The following is a 21574-nucleotide window of genomic DNA, read 5'->3' as shown; positions in this document are numbered from 1 at the left end:
AAGAACCGCTGGCATTCCTGTCTCTTGTTGACTTTGACAAGGCTTCGGTGATGGTTCCATCTGAAACAGATCACTGAACCCAAATTTTTTTCCCTATCTACTTCATCCTCCAGTGCAGATTTTGAGCGCCCTGTTTGTGCGCCTGTGTATGTTGCTCAGAGCTTACGTAACAGCTCTGGTCGCTGCGTGTAGAATTCCCTGAATTCTGTTCTGAGCACTTATTCTGGCAAAGCAATTGTCGGGGGTGCTGATGTAAGGATATGTTTAAATTTCAAAGTTTATGGAAAACAACTGAGGACGTTTCCGCTTCCTCCCCAGGTCTAAGATGCACCTGCTGGGAGCTGGAAGAGCATTGTGGGTACTGATATGCAAATATAGAACGTCTTATGATGGGGGAGAGCGAAAGAATGGAGGAAATCACAAGCACTTAGCACATGTACAGTTCTGGGCACTGCAATTCAGGAAGGATATTGGCAAGCTGGAACGGGTCCAGAGGAGGGCAACCAAAACGGTCAAAGGTGTGGAGTCCATGCCCTACGAGGAGGAGCTGGGGATGTTTAGTTTGGTGAAGAGAAGGTTAACAGGTGACATATCTGAAGGGATGCCATGTTGGTGAGGGAGCAAGCTTGTTTTCTGCTGCTCCAGAGACTAGGACCAGGAGTCATGGGTTCAAAGTGAAGGGAAAGAGATTCCACCTAAACTTCTGAGAAAACTTCCTGACAGTCAGGGCTGTTCGGGAAGGGGGGGGGGGTCTCTTTCTTTGGAGGTTTTTAAAGAGAGGCTGGATGGCCATCTGTCAAGAGTGCTTTGATTGTGTATTCCTGCATTGCAGGGGGTTGGTCTTGCTGGTCCTTGTGATCTCTTCCAACTTTATGATTCTGTGATTCTAAGACTGGATTTATGGTGGAGCCAGTCTGTGCCTGTTGGGCTTTCCCTTCTTCGAATGCCTTCATCAACTGCGGGAAGATCTCCTGTTGGTGCCTTGAAGTCTTTTACATCCATTAAAAGTTCCAGCAGGAGGGAAGGCGGCATCCTATAGTCCACAGGTGTCAAACTCATGGCCCTCCAGATGTTCATGAACTACAATTCCCATCAGCCGGTATAGTCAATGCTCATGTTGGGAGGGACTGGTGGGAATTGTAGTTCATGAACATCTGGAGGTCCAGTCCAATCTCATAATGCTGAATTTTTTCTAAAGAGAAGAAGAGTTTGGATTTATATCCCCCCTTTCTCTCCTGCAGGAGACTCAAAGGGGCTTACAATCTCCTTGCCCTTCCCCCCTCACAACAAACACCCTGTGAGGTAGGTGGGGCTGAGTGAGCTCTGAGAAGCTGTGACTAGCCCAAGGTCACCCAGCTGGCGTGTGTGGGAGTGTACAGGCTAATCTGAATTCCCCAGATAAGCCTCCACAGCTCAGGCGGTAGAGCGGGGAATCAAACCCGGTTCCTCCAGATTAGATACACGAGCTCTTAACCTCCTACGCCACTGCTGCTCCAGCCATGATCTTAAGGCCTTGTCCTACAAGCTTTCTGTGGGAAAGTCTGAGCAGGTGTGAACATAAGAACATAAGAACATAAGAACAAGCCAGCTGGATCAGACCAGAGTCCATCTAGTCCAGCTCTCTGCTACTCGCAGTGGCCCACCAGGTGCCTTTGGGAGTTCACATGTAGGATGTGAAAGCAATGGCCTTCTGTGGCTGTTGCTCCCGAGCACCTGGACTGTTAAGGCATTTGCAATCTCAGATCAAAGAGGATCAAGATTGGTAGCCATAAATCGACTTCTCCTCCATAAATCTGTCCAAGCCCCTTTTAAAGCTATCCAGGTTAGTGGCCATCACCACCTCCTGTGGCAGCATATTCCAAACACCAATCACACGTTGCGTGAAGAAGTGTTTCCTTTTATTAGTTCTAATTCTTCCCCCCAGCATTTTCAATGAATGCCCCCTGGTTCTGGTATTGTGAGAAAGAGAGAAAAATTTCTCTCTGTCAACATTTTCTACCCCATGCATAATTTTATAGACTTCAATCATATCCCCCCTCAGACGTCTCCTCTCCAAACTAAAAAAAAGAGTCCCAAACGCTGCAGCCTTTCCTCATAAGGAAGGTGCTTGCAGTCCCTCAATCATCCTCGTTGCCCCTTCTCTTGCACTTCTTTTTCTATCTCTTCACATATCCTTTTTTTTTGAGATGTGGCGACCAGAACTGAATTTCATAGTACTCCAAGTGCGGGGTCGCACCACAGCTTTATATAAGGAGCATGACAATCTTTGCAGTTTTATTCTCGAAAGTTCCTTTCCTAATTATCCCCAGCATAGAGGTTTGCCTTTTTTCACAGCTGCCATACATTGAGTTGACATTCCATGGAACTATCCAACTAAGACGCCCAAATCCCTTTCCTGGTCTGTGACTGATAGCACTGACCCCTGTAGCATGTACTTATGTGAAGTTTGGATTTTTTTTGCCCCTATGTGCATCACTTTGCATTTTGCTACATTGAACTGCATTTGCTGTTTTCTTAGCCCACTCACCTCTAATTTATCAAGGTCCGCTTGGAGCTCCTCGCAATCCCTTTGTGGTTCTCACCACCCTACATAATTTGGTATCATCTGCAAATCTTGGCCACCATGCTACTCCACCCCTACTTCCAGGTCATTTATGAATAGGTTAAAGAGCACTGGTCCCAATACGGATCCTTGGGGGACACCACTCCCTACATCTCTCCATTGTGAGAATTTCCCATTTACACCCACTCTTTGCTTCCTGTTTCTCCACCAGTTTTTAATCCATAGGAGGACTTCCCCTCTTATTCCTTCATTGCTGAGTTTTTTTCTCAAATGAGTCTCTGGTGAGGAACTTTGTCAAAAGCCTTTTGGAAATCCAAGTGGTGACAATGTCCACTGGTTCCCCCCTTATCCACACATGCCTGTTTACATCCCTCAAAGAACTCTAGTAAGTTTGTAAGACAGGATTTTGCCCCTCTTGCAAAAGCCATGCTGACTCTTTCTCAGCTTGAGGTCTTGCTTTTCTACATGTTTTATAATTTTATCTTTAATGACAGATTCTACTAATTTACCAGGAACAGATGTCAAACTGACTGGCGCATAATTTCCCAGGTCCCCCCTAGATCCTTTCTTAAAGATTGGTGTGACATTAGCCCATCTTCCAGTCTTCAGGGATGGAGCCTGATTTCAAGGATAAGTTGCATATTAAAGTAGAGAAGGTCATTGTTTCATGCTTGAGCTCTTTAAGAACTCTTGGAGTGAGATGCAATCTGGAGCCAGAGGATTTGAAGTGACATTTAGTTTATCAATGGCTGCCAGAACTTCTTCCTTGTCTACCACTATCTTTGTTAGTTCCTCAGTTAAGCCTCCTAAGAAGCTTGGTTCCAGGTGCAGAATTTTTCCTCACCTCCTCTTGGGTGAAGACAGATGCAAAGAATTCATTCAGCTTTTCTGCAATCTCCCTGTCATCTTTTAGTACACCCTGCTTGTTCCTTTGTCTGCTAACGGGCCTACCGCTTCCCTTGCTGGCTTCCTGCTTTTGATGTACTTGAAGAACTGTTTGTTGCTGGTTTTGATGTTCTAGCCATGTGTTCCTCCATAATCCTTTTTTGCCTCCCTTACAGCTAGCTTGCTTCTCTTTTTGCCACTGTTTATTGTTCTCTCTGGTATTCTTTATCAGTTAAGTTGGACTTCCATTTTCTAAAAGACATCTTTCTTTCCCTAATAATTTCCTCAGCATCCCTTGTTAACCATGGTGGCTTTCTTTTGGACTGAGCGCTGCCTTTCCTAACCTCGCGGAACACATTCCAGCTGAGCTTTGTGACTGTGTTTTTAAATAACCTCCAAGCATCTTGGACATTTTTGACTCTCTTGATTTTCCCTTTCAGCTTCCTGCGCACTATCCCCCTCATCTTTGAGAAATTTCCCTTTCTGAAGGCAAATGTAACTACATTAGTAGTTGTCACTTGTTCGCATGCAGAGATACTGAATCTGACAGCATTGTGGTCGCTGTTCCCTATCGGCTCAACAACACTGACTTCCCGCACCAGGTCCTGGGTCCCACATAGAATTAGATCTAGGATCACATCTCCCCTGGTTGGTTCTACAACCATCTGCTCTAAGCCACAGTCATTTAGCATATCCAGGAATGTTCTCTCCTTACTATGACCTGAACATGCATTTTTCCAGTTTATATGGGGATAGTTAAAATCGCCCATTACCACGACATTTTTGCTTTTGTTGGCCTCTTTAAATTTAAAACGATTTAAAATTTAAGATTTAAAACGATACTGGCATGAGGTGGTCTCTTTGGCCTTCTGGAAAGAAGGGGGGAAATGGATGCATCCCAACAAGAATACGAAAAGCAGCGATGGATCAAATGTCTCTGTAACTCCAGCCAGGCCAAATACATTTCTCATTCAGACGTGTAAACGGGACTGATATTCTCGCTCGGAGACTTCCAGCTGCCCTTGGCGAGCAATCCTTCCCATCTCCCGGCGTATCTATTTTACACTTGTTGATTCTAATTACAATCCAGACAGAGCCAAACAGTGGCAGTTTACTGTGCCGTGAATACATTATCGTGTGTTTAATTTTTTTCCCCAATGTGCAAAAACCCTCTTCAGCCATTTTAGGTCATGCTTTACTGTTTGGCATTCAGGTATTTTATCATCTGTCTTGATTGCCACAGATTTCCGCTTTGGATTGACAATCTTGACAGAGCTTTCAAACTCTTATCATGATGCAGAGACAGTGTAATTTTTAAAAACGTTTTTTTTTTAGCGGCAGAAGCAGCTGCGCCGTGCTTAATGGGCCTTTTTAGTGTGTTTGAATGGAAACTGTTGGGAAAGCATATCACAGAGGTTTCGTCTCGGCGTCTCTCTTCCTGCGCACATTATGCTGACATGTAGTTTTTACGTTTGGGTCCAAATGGAGACTAGTTACAATTGAGTTTTTGCTCCTAAAGTCAGAGAAGCCTAGTTCTCATAAATGCCTGATGACATGGTATTGAGAGCTAGCGTGGGGTAGTGGTTAAGAGCCAGTGGATTCTAATCTGGAGAATCGGGTTTGATTCCCTACTCCTCCACCTGAGTGGCAGAGGCTTATCTGGTGAACCGGTTGTGTTTCCGCGCTCCTTGGGCTAGTCACAGTTCTTCGGAGCTCTCTCAGCCCCTCCTACCTCACAAGGTGTCTGTGGTGGTGGGGAGTGGAAGGGAAAGGAACTTGTCAGCCATCTTGCGTCTCCTTACAGGAGAGAAAGGGGGGATATAAATCCAAACTCCTCTTCATCATCAGTTTAGCCAAGGTCCAAACATTCCCTTGCGCTCCTACTAATGAAAATCTTCACCATTTTGGGGTCTGGGCTCCACAGATCTGTAATGGGTTGATGCATTGTTGTTGTTGTAAGTGAATGAAGTTTGTCGATAGTAGAGCAGTAGCTCTGCTTTTTTAAACAGGGTGTGACAAACGAGAGGGGGAAAATTGTGTCACCGTGTTGGCGACTGCAGGGGGGGTTTTGTTCTCAAAGGGAGGCTGGGCCTTCGTTTTCTCTCCCAGCATCGCAAGAAGCAACCGGTGGTCTTCTGGGCTGGTTAGAAGCCAGCCTCAGCCCACACAAAGTTTCTTGCCTTATCGTCTGCCAGCTGCCCCCTGTATCATTTTGTCTGTCCCTTCTTCCCCCACCCCTTCCAACCTCAAGAAGAATTCTGTAATGGTCAGAGGTCAGCAGTTTGCGGGTTCCAAAAGATATTGTGTTTCTGCCCACGAAAGAGAGACATGTGTGTTAAAACCTACTTCTTGTTAAATCCACATCAGGTTTGCCGGGTTGGTGTTCCATCAGTTACTCCTGACTCAGTGTCGAGATTCGGTGCTGGGTCCGGGAACAGCTGTGCGGCTGAAGAGCCAGTGCTCCCCCTGCTGGCGGGGCGGTTGAGAGGTTGTGGGGTGAACGAAAGTAATGTCGTAGCACAGTGATGGCGAACCTTTTCGAGACCGAGCGCCCAAATTGCAACCCAAAACCCACTTATTTATTGCAAAGTGCCAACATAGCAATTTAACCTGAATACTGAAGTTTTAGTTTAGAAAAAACAGTTGGCTCAGAGGCATGTGTTACTCAGGAGTGAGCTTGGTGGTAGTCGGTGGCTTTGCTTTAAAGCATCCATGCAACTCTTCCAATGGGTGAATCATGACCCTAGGAGGGTTTACTCAGAAGCAAGACCCATTGCCAGCAACCAAGCTTCCTCCCAGGTAAAGGATCGTGCTTTAGTTCTTCGCATGAAAATCAGTGGGGTTTAACAGCGCTTAACAGGGTCACCTATACTGCTTCCCCAAAACTAGGTCTTAGGTTTAATGCTAATAATCGAGCCCAGCAGCCCAGGCCAGCCTAGATGTGTGTGTGTGGGGGGGGCACTCTGTTTGTGCGTGTCCACAGAGAGGGCTCTGAGTGCCACCTCTGGCACCCGTGCCATAGGTTTGCCACCACTGTCGTAGCACTTTGGTGAGTCATGGATTCAAACAATTCAGTCTTTTCTGATCCAGCCAGGTTCCGTATTCTCAACGCTTACGCTCGCAGCAGAAATCAGACTCCCTGCGAACCAGGGAGAGGTCACAAGATTGGAAGTGTGCCTTTTCTCACAGCGTCCCCCCCTAAAAAAGTGATAACAAATGTCATGAAACTGTAAGATAGGGACACAGGGCCGCCCTTGAGTATAACAGCCTTGGGGAAGATCTGTGGGAAACGGCCGCAGATTGCCAATGAAAACTTTCTTTTCCTTTCCTCCTGTCTTGTTTTGAACGCTCCCATTTCTCACTGCAAAAAAAAAAAAAGTTATTACTCTGCATCTCTAGAGGAGATGATCCACTTTAAAGAAACAGTTGTTCTAAACAAACATCGTCATCAAAATATTTGTCTTACGAAACCATTGTTCACTATGTGGATAGAAATGTATTCGTTTTAATCAGAGCGGAGTCATTTTGGAGTTCAACGTGACCACTTCAGTGGCTCAGATCGGCTCCGAAATGATCTCGATTCGCTTTGCCAAACTATCTCAGACGTATTTTGTCTCTAGCGAACCAGATAGCTGTTTTTCCAAGTCAGAAAAAGGGTTGCAAGCTAGGAAATGAAGGCCATTCTTCTGTCAATGATAATATAAAAGTTATTTACCTCTTTTTGTTTAAGCTTCCCCCCCCCCCCCCCCGCCGCCGCCCCCCATCTGAATGTCTCTTGTTTTGAGAGCTCCATGTTGTGTCTGCAGTCGAAAAGAGAGCTGGGCTTTGTTTCCAGTGGTGGGGGAACGCTGACCTAGAGGAGAAATTCGTCAGCAGATAAAGGCTCCCTAATCCAGGCGCCGGAACGGTGTATTGTTCTGCTTCGTGGTTTCTTCCATGTTGCTGTGTCTGGTCAGGTTCATTTCATCTAGAATTGGGAAATCGGGCAACAAGAGAAGGGTTTGTAATCTTGTGTTTAGCCCAGAATGAAGGTTAGAGAGGGGCGCCGAAGCAACAAGATACACATCGTGGTGACGTTCTAGGAAACTTAATCTTGGGTCAGACTTCATGCATTGCAGCAGCCCCAAATCCACCAACCCTACTCTGCCTGCCAGCGTGGTGCAGTGGTTAAGAGCAGGTAGATTCTAATCTGGAGAACCGGGTTTGATTCCCCACTCCTCCACCTGAGTGGCAGAGGCTTATCTGGTGAAACAGATGTGTTTCTGTACTCCTACATTCCTGCTAGGTGCCCTTGGGCTAGTCACGGTTCTTCGGAGCTCTCTCAGCCCCACCCACCTCGCAGGTTTCTGTTGAGGGGAGAGGAAGGGAAAGGAACTTGTAAGCCACCTTGAGTCTCCTTGCAGGAGAGAATGGTGGGGTATAAATCCAAAATCATCTTCTTCTTTGTCTTTTGAGAAGACAAGGCTTACTAGAAAAGAAAATAATGCTAGGAAAAGTCGAAGGCAGCAGGAAAAGAGGAAACCCCACGTGAGATGGATTGACTGAATAAAGGAAGCCCTGGCCTTCCGTTTGCAAGACCCGAGCAAAACCCAGCAAGGATGTTTTGGAGGGCGTCATTTATAGGGTGGCCATAGGCCGGAATCGACTCGATGGCCTTTAACACAACTCCCGGCCCTCCAGATGTTCACGAACTACAATTCCCATCAGTCCCTCCCAACATGAGCATTGGCTATACTGGCAAGGGCCGATGGGAATTATGGATTCATAGGCTGTTGGAGAACATAGTATTTATCTGTCTGTGCGCTTTGAGATCCTCATGCCCCACCTGGGGATTGGCAACTCGATCTGATGTCTTCATGGCTTGCTCGTTTGCGTAAGCTACCTGCAGCACTGTTGGCTGTCTTGCATCCTGCCCTAGAATTGATTATTCAAGGTGCTAATTGTCTTCCAGCAGCAGTGGCGTAGGAAGTTAAGAGCTCGTGTATCTAATCTGGAGGAACCGGGTTTGATTCCCCACTCTGCCACCTGAGCTGTGGAGGTTTATCTGGGGAATTCAGATTAGCCTGTGCACTCCCACACACCCGCTGGGTGACCTTGGGCAAGTCACAGCTTCTCAGAGCTCTCTCAGCCCCACCTACCTCACAGGGTGTTTGTTGTGAGGGGGGAAGGGCAAGGAGATTGTAAGCCCCTTTGAGTCTCCTGCAGGAGAGAAAGGGGGGATATAAATCCAAACTCCTCCTCCTCCTCCTCCTCCTCCTCCTCCTCCTCCATCTAATCCGCCTTCCTCACTAGGGCCTCTCTGGCCTAAAAGTGCTTCTGCCTCCGGCCCAGAGGGGTTCACGTAGGGACTGTTCGCCTCCCCACGCACCCTCATGCCAAAAACCGCCGTGATGTCGATGACGGCGGGAGCCCCGGCGTGCGGCGTGTCTTTCGATGGTCGGGAAAGATCCCTGCAGATGTTTGGCAACCGCTTCTGGAGCCTGAATATTAATAGCGTTGTCGGGGCTTGATATAAACTCTGGTTATCTCCAAGCCCTGCATTCCTTTCCCCGGGATTAAGTGGATCTGAAGCGTTCTGACTCTCGGCTCCCTTGAAACGGCTCGCTGGAGGGCTCTTGAGCAATCCCTGTGTGCCTTGTACTGCTTCCAACAAGCGGGTTTGCTGCCATGTTTGGAAGGGGCGGGGAGCAGGACAAACTTTTTTCTTTTCAAACAAAGTCAAAGACTTTTCAAACAAAGTCAAAGTACTGACAAGTTTGCGACTCAGTGTAGAAACGACCCCCCATGCAAAGCCGAAAGATGTTCAAAATGATCGGGCCTGAACTGTCCAGATCATGAAACGATAATATTAAGAACATAAGAACGAGCCTGCTGGATCAGACCAGAGTCCATCTAGTCCAGCACTCTGCTACTCGCAGTGGCCCACCAGTTGCCTTTGGGAGCTCACATGCAGGAGATGAAAGCAATGGCCTTCTGCTGCTGCTGCTGCTGCTGCTCCCGAGCACCTGGTCTGCTAAGGCATTTGCAATCTCAGATCAAGGAGGATCAAGACTGGTAGCCATAGATCGACTTCACCTCCATAAATCTGTCCAAGCCCTTTTTAAAGCTATCCAGGTTAGTGGCCATCACCGCCTCCTGTGGCAGGATATTCCAAACACCAATCACACGTTGCGTGAAGAAGAGTTTCCTTTTATTAGTCCTAATTGTTCCCCCCAGCATTTTCAATGGATGCCCCCTGGTTCTAGTATTGTGAGAAAGAGAGAAAAATTTCTCTCTGTCCACATTTTCTACCCCATGCATAATTTTATAGACTTCAATCATATCCCCCCTCAGACGTCTCCTCTCCAAACTAAAGAGTCCCAAACGCTGCAGCCTCTCCTCATAAGGAAGGTGCTCTAATCCCTCAATCACCCTCGTTGCCCTTCTCTGCACTTTTTCTATCTCTTCGATATCCTTTTTGAGATGTGGCGACCAGAACGGAATATTGCCAAATGCCATTGGAAATATGGGATGTTCGCATTCCTTGAGTAGTTTGTTACATTTGGGCTTGATGGGTGTTTACCAGAAAGTTGTTTGAGCTGCTCTTGAAGTTGGTATTTGAAACTGACCTTTTAAATTCAGTTGAACATCCTACATCTATAAATCCTGATGTCTGTAATTCATGAAGTGCATAGTCTAGGAAATAAAAATGCCTTAAGGCACCTGCTCACAAAGGAGTCTGTCCGCTGCTTCTCTGCATGACTCACTGATCTGGGCTTCTTCCCTACTAATTCCCAGCTAACGCTCGTTTGCTGCCTTTGATTATTGTGTGCAACTAAATCAGGGCCCCCAACCTGGCTCCCGCCAATATGTTTCCTGGGTTTTTAGAAACTGGACAAGCCCAGGGCAGCTTTTGGTCAGCCTGACTTCTCACCAATCGTTGGATATTTGATTAACTGAACAGATTTTTTTAAAACGCTGGTTTGGCATCAGTTTCCAGCACGCCACAAGCGTCTTCAACGTGCGACTGGCGGACTTGGAGGAAAGCTGCTGCGGCAGCCATTTTGTGGCCGTGAGTCCTCCACACCGTGTCGGAAATCCACCGGCTCCAAAAGGTCGGCGACCCCTGCCCACGGTCATTCAGCTGTTTCCATTCCAGAGGCGCAGCGGAATTGTTTGCGCTCCGAGGACAGTGGCCAGAACGTCTGGCTACAAGAATCCTGGCTCTGGCGTGAAAAATGAAACGGACGTACCTCCGAATGCAGGCGTCAGCGCGGTAAATTCAGCTGCGATTAGGTTTGTAAAGAAAGAGAGAACAATAAAGCTGTTGACTCATGAGTCATTCCCAGTTTTGTATTGTCCGGGGCTATTTGGCCCTTTCAGCGGCAGAAAACACAGCGCTGCTTTGCAGGGGATCAGCTCAATTGCAAAGCAGCCATTTTCATGTAACAAACTGCATTTAGTCTGTATTGTCGAAGGCTTTCACAGCCGGACTCAACTGGTTGTGGTGGGCTTTCTGGGCTGCGTGGCCGTGGTCTGGTTGACCTTGTTCCTACCGTTTCGCCTGCATCTGTGGCATCTTCAGAGGTGTATCCCAGAGAGAAAGCCCACAACAACCAGTGGCACAGTGTTTCCCAACCTTTTCAAGGTCAGGGTACCCTTGACCTCACTCTTCATATCTCACGGTACCCCTGCCGCCACCCCCACCTTCCCTTCCCATTGCCCCTGCTTGCCACACACCCCACCTTCCCCTCCCAGGGTGAAGGGAAGCACTGGGGGTGGGGGTGGCTGCTGACCTTGTGGCAGGCCCTGCCCCATGGGCCAGCTCCATGTCCTTGCTGGCGCCGGTGGGAGACACCACAAAAATGAGGGGTGGTGGTGGTAGTGTTGCTGCGGTACCCCTGGGACATGATCACGGCACTCCAGGGTACCACGGAACCCTGGTTGAGAATGGCTGCAGTGGCGTTTAGTTTGGTCGGATTCTTTTGTGTGTGCTTTTTTCTGTAATATGTATTTTGTCTCAAGGATTGCGAGTCTGTTTGGGGGGATGGGTTGGTGAAATAAATTGACCTGTTTTCATTCTGTCCCCCCCCCCCCCGTTTCTCCTGCATTGCTTCAGCTTTTATTCCCCAGAAGCTATGTGTTTTCGGGAGCCATTCACAAAAATAAACTTAATGTATTTTTTGTAAACGGAGGCCAGCATATTTTTGTTCCCGTTCCCAGGCCAGAGGCCTCTGAAACGCCGGCAACGGAGTAGAAGTTTCAGGAAGAGAACGTGCCTAGGAAGGAAATTCCTCCCGCTTATCAAAGGTTCTGTGAGCTTTGCCAAAGAGGAGTTCTGGGCTTCCATGCATGTCTCTTCTGTTCCAGCACGGATTGTTCCAGTTTTGCAAGTGACTCACTAGAAAGACTCACTTCCCAGTTGGGCAGTGGGGGAGTGAGAGAAGCGCTCCTTTCTCCAGACACATTTGTTCGGATTTTGAACATACGGGGCTGTAATTGTCTCTGTAACCCAGCCTAAGGCAAAAAAACACAAAACAAAACCAAAATACTTTGGCAAGCTCTGTTCTCGCGTTCAATTCTGGCACCAGTTCAGAAACTGTATCCTCGCACCCTTTCACCGCGGGTGCTCTACCTAGAATTTGCGCTGCGTGCATCAACATGTGTCTTCACTCGGAAACCCGGTTCTGGAGGGGGCTGCCGTTTCTCGGAAGATGGCAAACCCGTCCTCCGCGAAAGCCACGGTAACCGGAGCCAGCCTAGCCCTGGTTTCAGCTTGATGTTTGGGGTGCTGGGTGACGCCAGGGTTGGCCCTTCTCATTTCTGGGTCAGCCGTAAGATAATCCAGGAGAGCTGGGTTGGAAGAACCGACGGGACTTGCTGTTGGGAAGGCTCTATAACAGATCCCAATAAATGTTTCTGTGATGCATTTTTTGCCTGCCTGTTTATTGTAGTAGCTCAGTGTGCATGGGTTTCAAAGAAAACCCACAGTTTTGAGTTTTTTTGGATTTATATCTCCCCTTTCCCTCCTGGGTTTTCCAGGTCCTAGTCCGACATCTTAACCACTATAGAAGAAGAGGAGGAGAAGGAGGAGGAGTTTGGATTTATATCCCCACTTTCTCTCCTGTAAGGAGACTCAAAGGGGCTGACAATCTCCTTTCCCCCCCCCCCCCCCCCACAAACACCTTGTGAGGAGTGTGGGACTGAGAGAGCTTCGAAGAACCGTGAGCAAGAAAGCCACATGGAGCAGCTACTTCGAGGTTTTCTCCAGTAAAAGTGTAAGACATTGCAACAGTGACTTCATTGGTCCTAAGAAAAAGAGAAGAGTTTGGATTTATATCCCCCCTTTCTCTCCTGTAGGAGACTCAAAGGGGCTTACAAACTCCTTTCCCTTCCCCCTTCACAACAAACACCCTGTCAGGTTGGTGGGGCTGAGAGAGTTTTGAGAGAACTATGACTAGCCCAAGGTCACCCAGCTGGCATTTGTTGGAGTGCACAAGCTGATCCGGTTCCGCAGATAAGCCTCCATAGCTCAAGTGGCAGAGTGGGGAATCCAGCCCGGCTCTCCAGATTAGAGCGCACCTGCTCTTCACCACGACACCACTCTGAAATAGGTGTGTCTAAATTTAAAGTGCTAGAATCTCCCTATTCCTCCCATAGAACCGCAAATAATTGGAAGGCGACCTCGAATGAGGCCCAGTGAATGCTGGTGAGCTGGAGAAACTCGGCCCTGATTGAGATATGATGTCCGCTACCGTCTTGCTGTAGGGTTTAAACCGTTCGCTGGCTGCAAACGCGTTCTGAATCCAAACGAGGCATGTCGAAGGTCTTCGGTGTTCCTGAAATACCGCTTTTAAAATACATACTCTGAATTATTTAGGCCGGTTTTTGAAAGGATCTAATTGGCTCCTTTTCTGTAATGCAGTCAGAAAATGAAGACTTAAAAGGCTTTTTTAAAAAATGACTTAGCTCTCAGTACAGTTCCGAAAGTGCACAGCCTTGTTCTGTTTCTGGAAGGTCACAGCAACCGGAGGTCACGTTCAAGATTCCAGAAGGGGCCGTGGCCGAATGGTCCAGCGCAGGGGTCTGCAACCTGCGGCTCTCCAGATGTTCATGGACTACAATTCCCATCAGCCCCGGCCATGAACATCTGGAGAGCCACAGGTTGCAGACCCCTGGTCCAGCCTCTTCCCAAGAAGAAGGTCCCAGTTTCAATCTCTGGCATCTCAAAGCAGCACATGCAACAATAGTCAAAGCAGCACATGCAACAATAGCTTTAGGCTGGAAAGAAAAGAACAAATGGACAATCCAGAAATGGTTGGAATATATCTGGGAACAAGTGACACTGGACATTTTCGAAATAATAACAAAGAATCAACTGTGGTAAGATAAACAGAGCGAAATCTTGAAGATATGGACAATATATGTGGACTGGGTGAAAGAAGCTGGAGTCCATGAGGAAATCTGGGAGAAGAGATTACAAAGAATGAACTTACTGCTGTTTGTTTGATAAAACCATGAAGAAAATACAGGGGGGAGGGGAAAAAGGGGGAAATGTATTGTTTGAAAACGAATAAAGAAAAGTATTGATATAAAATGGAATATTCAAATGATACAATAAAAAAATTAAAAACAAACATACAAAAATCCCCGGCATCGTCAGCCAAAGGGAGAGGTAGTCGGTGATGTGACTGCCTTCCACCTGAGACTATGGAATGCTTCTGCTAGTCTCAGTGGCTACGTGAGACCCAGCGTGGCGTAGTGGTTAAGAGCAAGTGGATTTTAATCTGGAGAACCGGGTTTGATTCCCCACTCCTCCGCCTGAGTGGCAGACTCTTGTCTGGTGAACCAGATGTGTTTCCGCACTCCTACGTTCCTGCTGAGTGACCTTGGCCCAGTCACAGTTCTCTCAGAACTCTCTCAGCCCCACCTGCCTCACAAGGTGTCTGTTGTGGGGAGAGGAAGGGAAAGGAGCTTGTAGGCCACCTTGAGTCTCCTTACAGGAGAGAAAAGTGGGGTACAAATCCAAACTCTTCTTCTAAGTGGACAGCATTGCCCTTGATGCTCAAGAGCAGGCAACTGGTTCAGCATGAGCATCCACAAGGGAAACACCACAGAGGACCCCAGTTAGTTGCATGTGCTGTGTATTAACCGGCAGCCTGGCCTAAGCTTACCAGAGCTTGGAACCTCAGCAAGGTTTCCCAGATACTTGGATGGGAGGCCACCAAGGAAGAACTGGGTTGCTCATAGAACCATAGAGTTGGAAGAGACCCCAAGGGCTATCAAGTCCAACCCCCTGCAGTGCAGGAACACGCAATCAAAGCACTCCCGCCGTATGCTTATCCAGCCTCTCTTTAAAAACCTCCAAAGAAGGAAACTCCACCACTCTCCGAGGCAGTGAATTCCACTGTCAAACAGCCCTGACAGTCAGGAAGTTCTTCCTGATGTTTAGGTGGGATCTCTGTTCCTGCACCTTGAATTCATGACTCCTGGTCCTAGTCTCCGGGGCAGCAGAAAACAAGCTTGCTCCCTCGCCAACACGACATCTCTTCAAATATCTAAACATGGCTATGAGGGGCAGAGGAAGTAGATGGCAAATCACCTGTGCTCCCCTCTTTCCTTGAAAGCCCCGTGCAGGTTTGGTGTGGGCCGGTTGTGTGACTTGACGTCTCTTTCATGCGTTCGCACCCAGCAAGCCACTGGTGATCTTCTTTTACTATATCCTTAATTTAAAATAGTCTCAAGCAGGAGAAAAAAAATCATAAATATTCATGCCTTTTTTCTGCTCAAGTCTTTTTTTTTTAAACGATGAGAAATGGAAGCAGTGGGGGGAATAGCATTTTTAGCTCCCTGATGTGTGTCCCATCCCCCCCCCCCGCCCGCCTCTCTCTGAATCGTCCAAGAGTTGGTCGTTTTCAAACTTAGCACGTTAGTCACCAGAAACCTTTCTGAATGAAGCATTTTGTCGTGTGTCTCGCAACGGGGGCGGGCGCAACGCAACTGCAGTCGCTCGTACTCCGACAACTCCGCGTGAATCTGCGCAAATGTTCCGCCCCACCTCCGTGTTCCTGAGCGGGGATCGCGAGTGGGAGGCCGGGGGGGGGGGGAGTGAGGGGAAAAAATCTGCACGTTGGGTGAGAACGGCGCCGACAAGTTTGCGAAAGTGGGTCACCGGAAATGCTTTGGAGTTGCTTGTTTTGAACGGTGCGGAAGGCTCGTGGCGCCCAGCCCAGCCGAATCACCTGGGCATATTTTGATGTGGCAGCCCCATTCTGCCTCCTTTGAAAGCAGATCAAAACAGGCGGCGGAGGTTTTGATCAAGGGAAAGACAGAAGGAGAGCTTTCCTTCAGGTGACTTTCCTGAATGTTGATTAGAGCCGGGCAGAGCTTTTCTGCGGCTTGTTCAAAACAAGAAGAAGAGTTTTGTATTTATATCTCCCCCTTTCTCTCTTGCAAGGAGACTCAAAGGGGGTTACAATCTCCTTTCCCTTCCCCCCCTCCCCACCCACAACAAACACCCTGTGAGGTGGGTGGGGCTGAGAGAGCTCTGAAGAACTGTGACTAGCCCAAGGTCACCCAGCTGGCATGTGTTGGAGTGCACAAGCTAATCTGGTTCACCAGATAAGCCTCCACAGCTCAGATGGCAGAGTGGGGAATCAAACCCGGTTCCTCCAGATTAGAATGCACCTGCTCTTAACCACTACACCATGCTGTATAAGCATGTGTATCAAATCTGGAGGAACCGGGTTTGATTCCCCGCTCTGCCGCTTGAGCTGTGGAGGCTTATCTGGTGAACCAGATTAGCTGGTGCGCTCCAATATATGCCAGCAGGGTGACTTTGGGCTAGTCACAGTTCTTTGGCACTCTCAGGGTGTTTGTTGTGGGGGGGGGGGGAAAGGAGCTTGCAAGACCCGAGCAAAACCCAGCAAAGGAGCTACTTTGAGTCTCCTTACAGGAGAGGAAGGCGGGATATAAATCCAAATTCTTCTTCAGATTGGTGTGATTGGGAATGAGGTGGGGGGGGGGGGCTGACTGCTGTCTGCCAAAGGCCCACGAAGACCTGGAACCGGCTCTGAATGCACCCCCAACTCATATTTTTCGTGTAGCAGTGGAGACATTGAAACCCTGGGTCTGCCTTTGCGCACCGAAAAAAACGCATATTTGTTTTGGCACAGTTCTGCTCTACAGGTATCAGCCTGACTGTAAAGTCTGGCCTGTCAAACTTTGGTTGTTTATATCTGCGTGTTTGGAACTCGGTCCACGCTGCCAAAATAGTTGGCCTGGGCAGTAGAAGCAAGCGGATTTTTTTCTTCTTCACGTTTGTGTTCCTAGTTTCTGCCGCAGCTCTGTCGTGCGCCCAGTTTTGATGTTTTATGTTTTAACAGGGCCTTTAAGCCCGTCATGTAAACCGCCCGGGGACTTTGGGGCAGGGCGGGGTATAAACGGAACAAATAAAAATAAATAAGTTTTTTTAAGTTTTAACCTGTTCCTTACCCATCTGGTGAGCAAGGAAGCCACACGGAGCAGCTACTTCGAGGTTTTCTCCAGTAAAAGTGGAAGACATTGTAACAGTGACTTCATTGGTCCTAAAAAGAAGAGAAGAGTTTGGATTTATATCCCCCCTTTCTCTCCTGTAAAGAGTCTCAAAGGGACTTACAAACTCCTTTCCCTTCCCCCCTCCCACAACAAACACCCTGTGAGGTGGGTGGGGCTTGAGAGAGCTCCGAAGAACTGTGCCTAGCGCAAGGTCACCTAGCCGGCATGTGCTGGAGTGCACAAGCTAATCTGGTTCCCCAGATAAGCCTCCACAGCTCAAGTGGCAGAGTGGAGAATGAAACCCAGTTCCTTCAGATTAGAATGCACCTGCTCTTAACCACTACGCCACTGCTGCTCCCAAGCAGCAAGCCTCTTGATCTGCGTGGCTACCTCGCTTTAGGATCTGAGAGCTAGAAGCGTGTGGGAGGAAGCAACGGCGTGGCGCTGTGGTCAGCGGCATTTGGGCCAAGGAAAGCGGGACTTTCAGGGTGCCGTTTTCATTTCCTGCCGAACTGTTTCTGTCAACCGGCGGTCACCCTGGAGCTTCTTCCCAACGGAGACGCTTTGTGAAAGCTTTTTGCAGGTCGAACGTGTTATTTGGAGGACTGGGAATTCAACATACACTTCTGAGCTTATTCCTTTTTTAAGCCTGTAGCAAGGTCGTTTGCGGTTGTGGGGCTTCAAAAAGGAGCAGCAGTGGTGTCGGAGGTTAAGAGCTCGTGTATGTAATCTGGAGGTACTGGGTTTGATTCCCAGCTCTGCCGCCTGAGCTGTGGAGGCTTATCTGGGGAATTCAGGTTAGCCTGTACACTCCCACACACGCCAGCTGGGTGCCCTTGGGCTAGTCACAGCTTCTCGGAGCTCTCTCAGCCCCACCCACCTCACAGGGTGTTTGTTGTGAGGGGGGAAGGGCAAGGAGATTGTAAGCCCCTTTGAGTCTCCTACAGGAGAGAAAGGGGGAATATAAATCCAAACTCCTCCTCCTCTTCTTCTTCTTCGTCTTCGTCTTCTTCTTCGTCTTCTTCTTCTTCTTCTTCTTGGGGGCGCAGGGCCTGTCACCCTGTCCAAGCGGCAGGGTGGAAACCTCTGTGCAAATAGTCCAGATGTTTTAAACCTGTGCTTCCCAACCTGGGATTCGCGTAACCCCAGACCATTGAGGGCGGGGTACATTTTAAAAGTTACATAATGGGGTTGCTAATACGGGGGTACAGTTACGATGCTTTGAGGAGAGAAAAGCAAGTGTACAAAGCCAAACTCTCCTCTTTTTTAATCCTATCTAAGAGTGAAAACACGATAACGCCGTGATAAACAAACGCGCAGCATGGATTTCTCCCTTCAAGGACTGTAATATTTACTGAGACGCTGGTGAATTCAGATGCTACATTAGATCAATTAATATGAATTCTTCATGTGCTGTAATACTGTCAGCCTGGGGGACGGGATAATAACTTCGGGTGGGAAAAAAACCCCCAGCAAGCACGCCTCCGGTTCATGCCGTCTTTTAAGGCCCTCTTCGTAGTTGTCCCAGCTTTTCCTATCAGTTTTTCAACCGCCGTCCACACCTGCAGCTTCCCGTTGTGCCAAAGCGGCTGAGCGAGGGTGTTGTTTCCTTTCTGCAGCGCAGTTCGAGATTTGTATCGTTGTGACAAAGGGACACAGGAAGGAAGGATGTGACTTGGGCCAGCCTGTCAGTTTGACTTCCCCGTCTGAACCACCAACCTCTGGGGCTTGGCGAAAGAAACTGCTTTCCTTTCCAATTGCACGAGCGTCCACCTAGTCCCGTGGTGGCGAACCTTTGGCACTCCAGATGTTATGGACTACAATTCCCATCAGCCCTTGCCAGCATGGCCAATTGTAGGGGCTGATGGGAATTGTAGTCCACAACATCTGGAGTGCCAAAGGTTCGCCACCACTGACCTAGTCTGAGAGAGTCCCCTTTCGCCCTGCCAGTACACTGGCCTAGACGCTAGCAGATCCGACCCTTGACCTGACATCCTACCCGCACATAATGTCATCCTTTTCCAGTGGGAACCCCTCCTTTCTCTGCCCCTGGGAATTGCTGCACCTCTGCAAATATTTGACCTCTTCTTGTGGGACCAGGCTCCCAGGGCCCAGCCATATGGATTAAATAAGAGGAGTTTAAAATAAGCGAGTTGTTGGTGTCCTCTGAGCTTCCTGTGTTCGCAGTCTGGTTTGCGTTCAAGCCGATGTCCAGCTGCTTCCCTTGCAGAATTAAGTGCCGGGTTGAAACTTTGGTTTCCTGATGCAAAAAAAGGCAAGGTTTTCTACGAGCTGGAGTAGGGATCCCTGACCTTTTTTTCTACCTGCGGGGGCATTTGGAAGTCTGACGCAGCACGGTGGGTATACTCACAAAATGTGCCCTCTCCTGACGGGAGATGTGGGGAGTGTCATGATAAATTAAAAAAAAATCATCTTCTAATCAGCAGAAGTTTGCCCAACAAAGAGGCCGGAGACAGTCAGTCTAGGGCAAAGAGGCTACAGTAAACCTTTAACATGATTGGTGAGTTCAACTGTGACTCTAGACCAGGGGTCTTCAAACTATGGCCCTCCAGATGTTCATGGACTACAATTCCCACCAGCCCCTGCCAGCATGGCCAAGTGGTAGGGCTCATGGGAATTGTAGTCTATGAACATCTGGAGGGCCATAGTTTGAAGACCCCTGCTCTAGACCAATGAGAGGCTGTTGCTGGGGTGGGGGGAAAGTATCCTTGTTGAATGTATAAGAACCAATGCATTGTACATGCCAGGGGTCTGCAACCTGCGGCTCTCCAATTGGCCATGGTGACGGGCTGATGGGAATTGTAGTCCATGAACATCTGGAGAGCCGCAGGTTGCAGACCCCTGGCATATGCTAAGTTCTGAGTCTAAGTTCAGTGTGTGTTCAACTTTGTTCTTGCTGAAGAGTTCTGTATAGCTTTGTAGTCTTGTATAGCATAGACTTGTGTAACCTTGCAACTGCTGAAGTAAAACCTTCCTACTGGAAAGAACATCTTGCGTGGAGAGTATTCTTTTCCAAGAGTGCTAGGAGGCTGCAGTGAGTGCAAGAAGGCTATGGTGGCGAACCTTTGGCACTCCAGATGTTATGGACTACAATTCCCAACAGTCCCTGCCAGCATGGCCAATTAGCCATGCTGGCAGGGGTTGATGGGAATTGTAGTCCATAACATCTGGAGTGCCAAAGGTTCGCCACCACGGCTAGACCTTCTCATCTTACCAGAGTAGCTCCGCTTTAAACTCTGCAGATAGAGAGAGCGTCAGCTGCCTTCCTTACACCCTTGGGCAAATGATGTCCTTTGATAGTCAAACTGGCACCCTCTACATCACCCTTCCTCAAAATGTAAATGGAAGATTGGATAGTTTAACATCCTTCCCCGGAGGCAGGCAGATTGATGCGGAGCATCTGTTTCACCTAGACCTTCAATTGATCTGCCGGGCTGGCCATTAACCGAATGCTTATTTAAAAGAACAAGACGGCCGTGGGCCCAAAGAGATGCATTTGTCATCTGCTGCAACCTAAACCATCCCGATCGGTAAAATATATACGTGTAATATACAGTGAGATTGCAGCAGGTTAAGAGCAACAGAGTACATTTTCTGGTGGCGTATCAATAAATCTTCAGAGCCTCCACGAAGGGCACATACATCAGAGCGCGCTCTAGTGAGGCCGTCCGTTTTACCTCAATAGGCGTGCGATTGCCGCCGGTAGATTGCGCCTGACATGAATAGAGGCGAATTGAGTACGCAAACAAGGATCTAACTGCACCGCATAAGATGTTCAAATGTAGTGCGCCGGCACATCACAAGTGTCACAAACAAGCTGTTAGAACGCATCGCGGGGCGCATCTTGCGTCGAAAAGCGAAACGTGTGTTTCTCTGTTGTTCTGGATAAGAGTCTCTCAAACTGGCTCCGTCATCACTCTTGAAACCGTGGAGAAATTGCCAATAAACAGTCAAGTGGACCGAGACCGGCTGCGGAGCTGCAGTTGTTCACCCTTGGCTACAATTCCTGTGCCAGGAGCTCCGTGCTTATTGTGGGGCGTTAATAGAAAGAGATCGGCTACCGAAACTCGGTTAAGTTGTCGATAAAAGTTCCCTGCCTTACAGCGCGATCCTCTGCAGAGTGACGCCAGTCTGAGCCCGTTGAAATGAAGGGGTTTAGACTAGAGTGGCTCTCTTTAGGATCGGCGGGTGGCTGCACTTGTTGCAAATTCAAACAAAATGGCCCTTGCAAAAGCGTGTTTTGCAGGATTAATCTCAACTAGGAGAAGAAGAGTTTGGATTTATATCCCTCCTGTAAGGAGACACAAAAGGGCTTACAGTCTCCTCCCCCCCCCCCCACAAAACAAACATGCTGTGAGGTGGGTGGGGCTGAGAGAGTTCTGAGACAACCATGACTGGCCCAAGGTCACCCAGCAGGAATGTAGGAGTGCAGAAACACATCTGGTTCACCAGATACGCCTCCGCCACTCAGGTGGCAGAGCAGGGACCCAAACCCGGTTCTCCGGATTAGAGTGCACTTGCTCTTAACCACTACACCATGCCTCCAGCCTTGCACACCAGCAGCTACATGATATTACCAAGTATGTGGCG

At 48.5% G+C, this 21574-nt stretch overlaps 1 protein-coding gene across 3 annotated transcripts in view; it reads left to right on the top strand.

Moving 5' to 3' along the window:
* Window positions 1-21574, top strand: part of HMG20A (high mobility group 20A) — a 63466-nt gene that overhangs the window by 18091 nt on the left and 23801 nt on the right. Inside the window, exons 3-4 of one of the 3 annotated variants that reach the window (XM_048481809.1) lie at window positions 5816-5970; window positions 10039-10041. The exons of the other annotated variants lie outside the window; for them this stretch is intronic. The gene's annotated coding sequence lies outside the window, so the exon portion shown is untranslated. The remainder of the gene's footprint in view (window positions 1-5815; window positions 5971-10038; window positions 10042-21574) is intronic. 3 annotated transcript variants of the gene reach the window in all.

This window comes from Sphaerodactylus townsendi, linkage group LG17 (assembly GCF_021028975.2).
Source record: "Sphaerodactylus townsendi isolate TG3544 linkage group LG17, MPM_Stown_v2.3, whole genome shotgun sequence".
Classification (NCBI taxonomy): Eukaryota; Metazoa; Chordata; class Lepidosauria; order Squamata; family Sphaerodactylidae; genus Sphaerodactylus; species Sphaerodactylus townsendi.
This window is presented reverse-complemented; position numbering and strand designations above follow the sequence as displayed.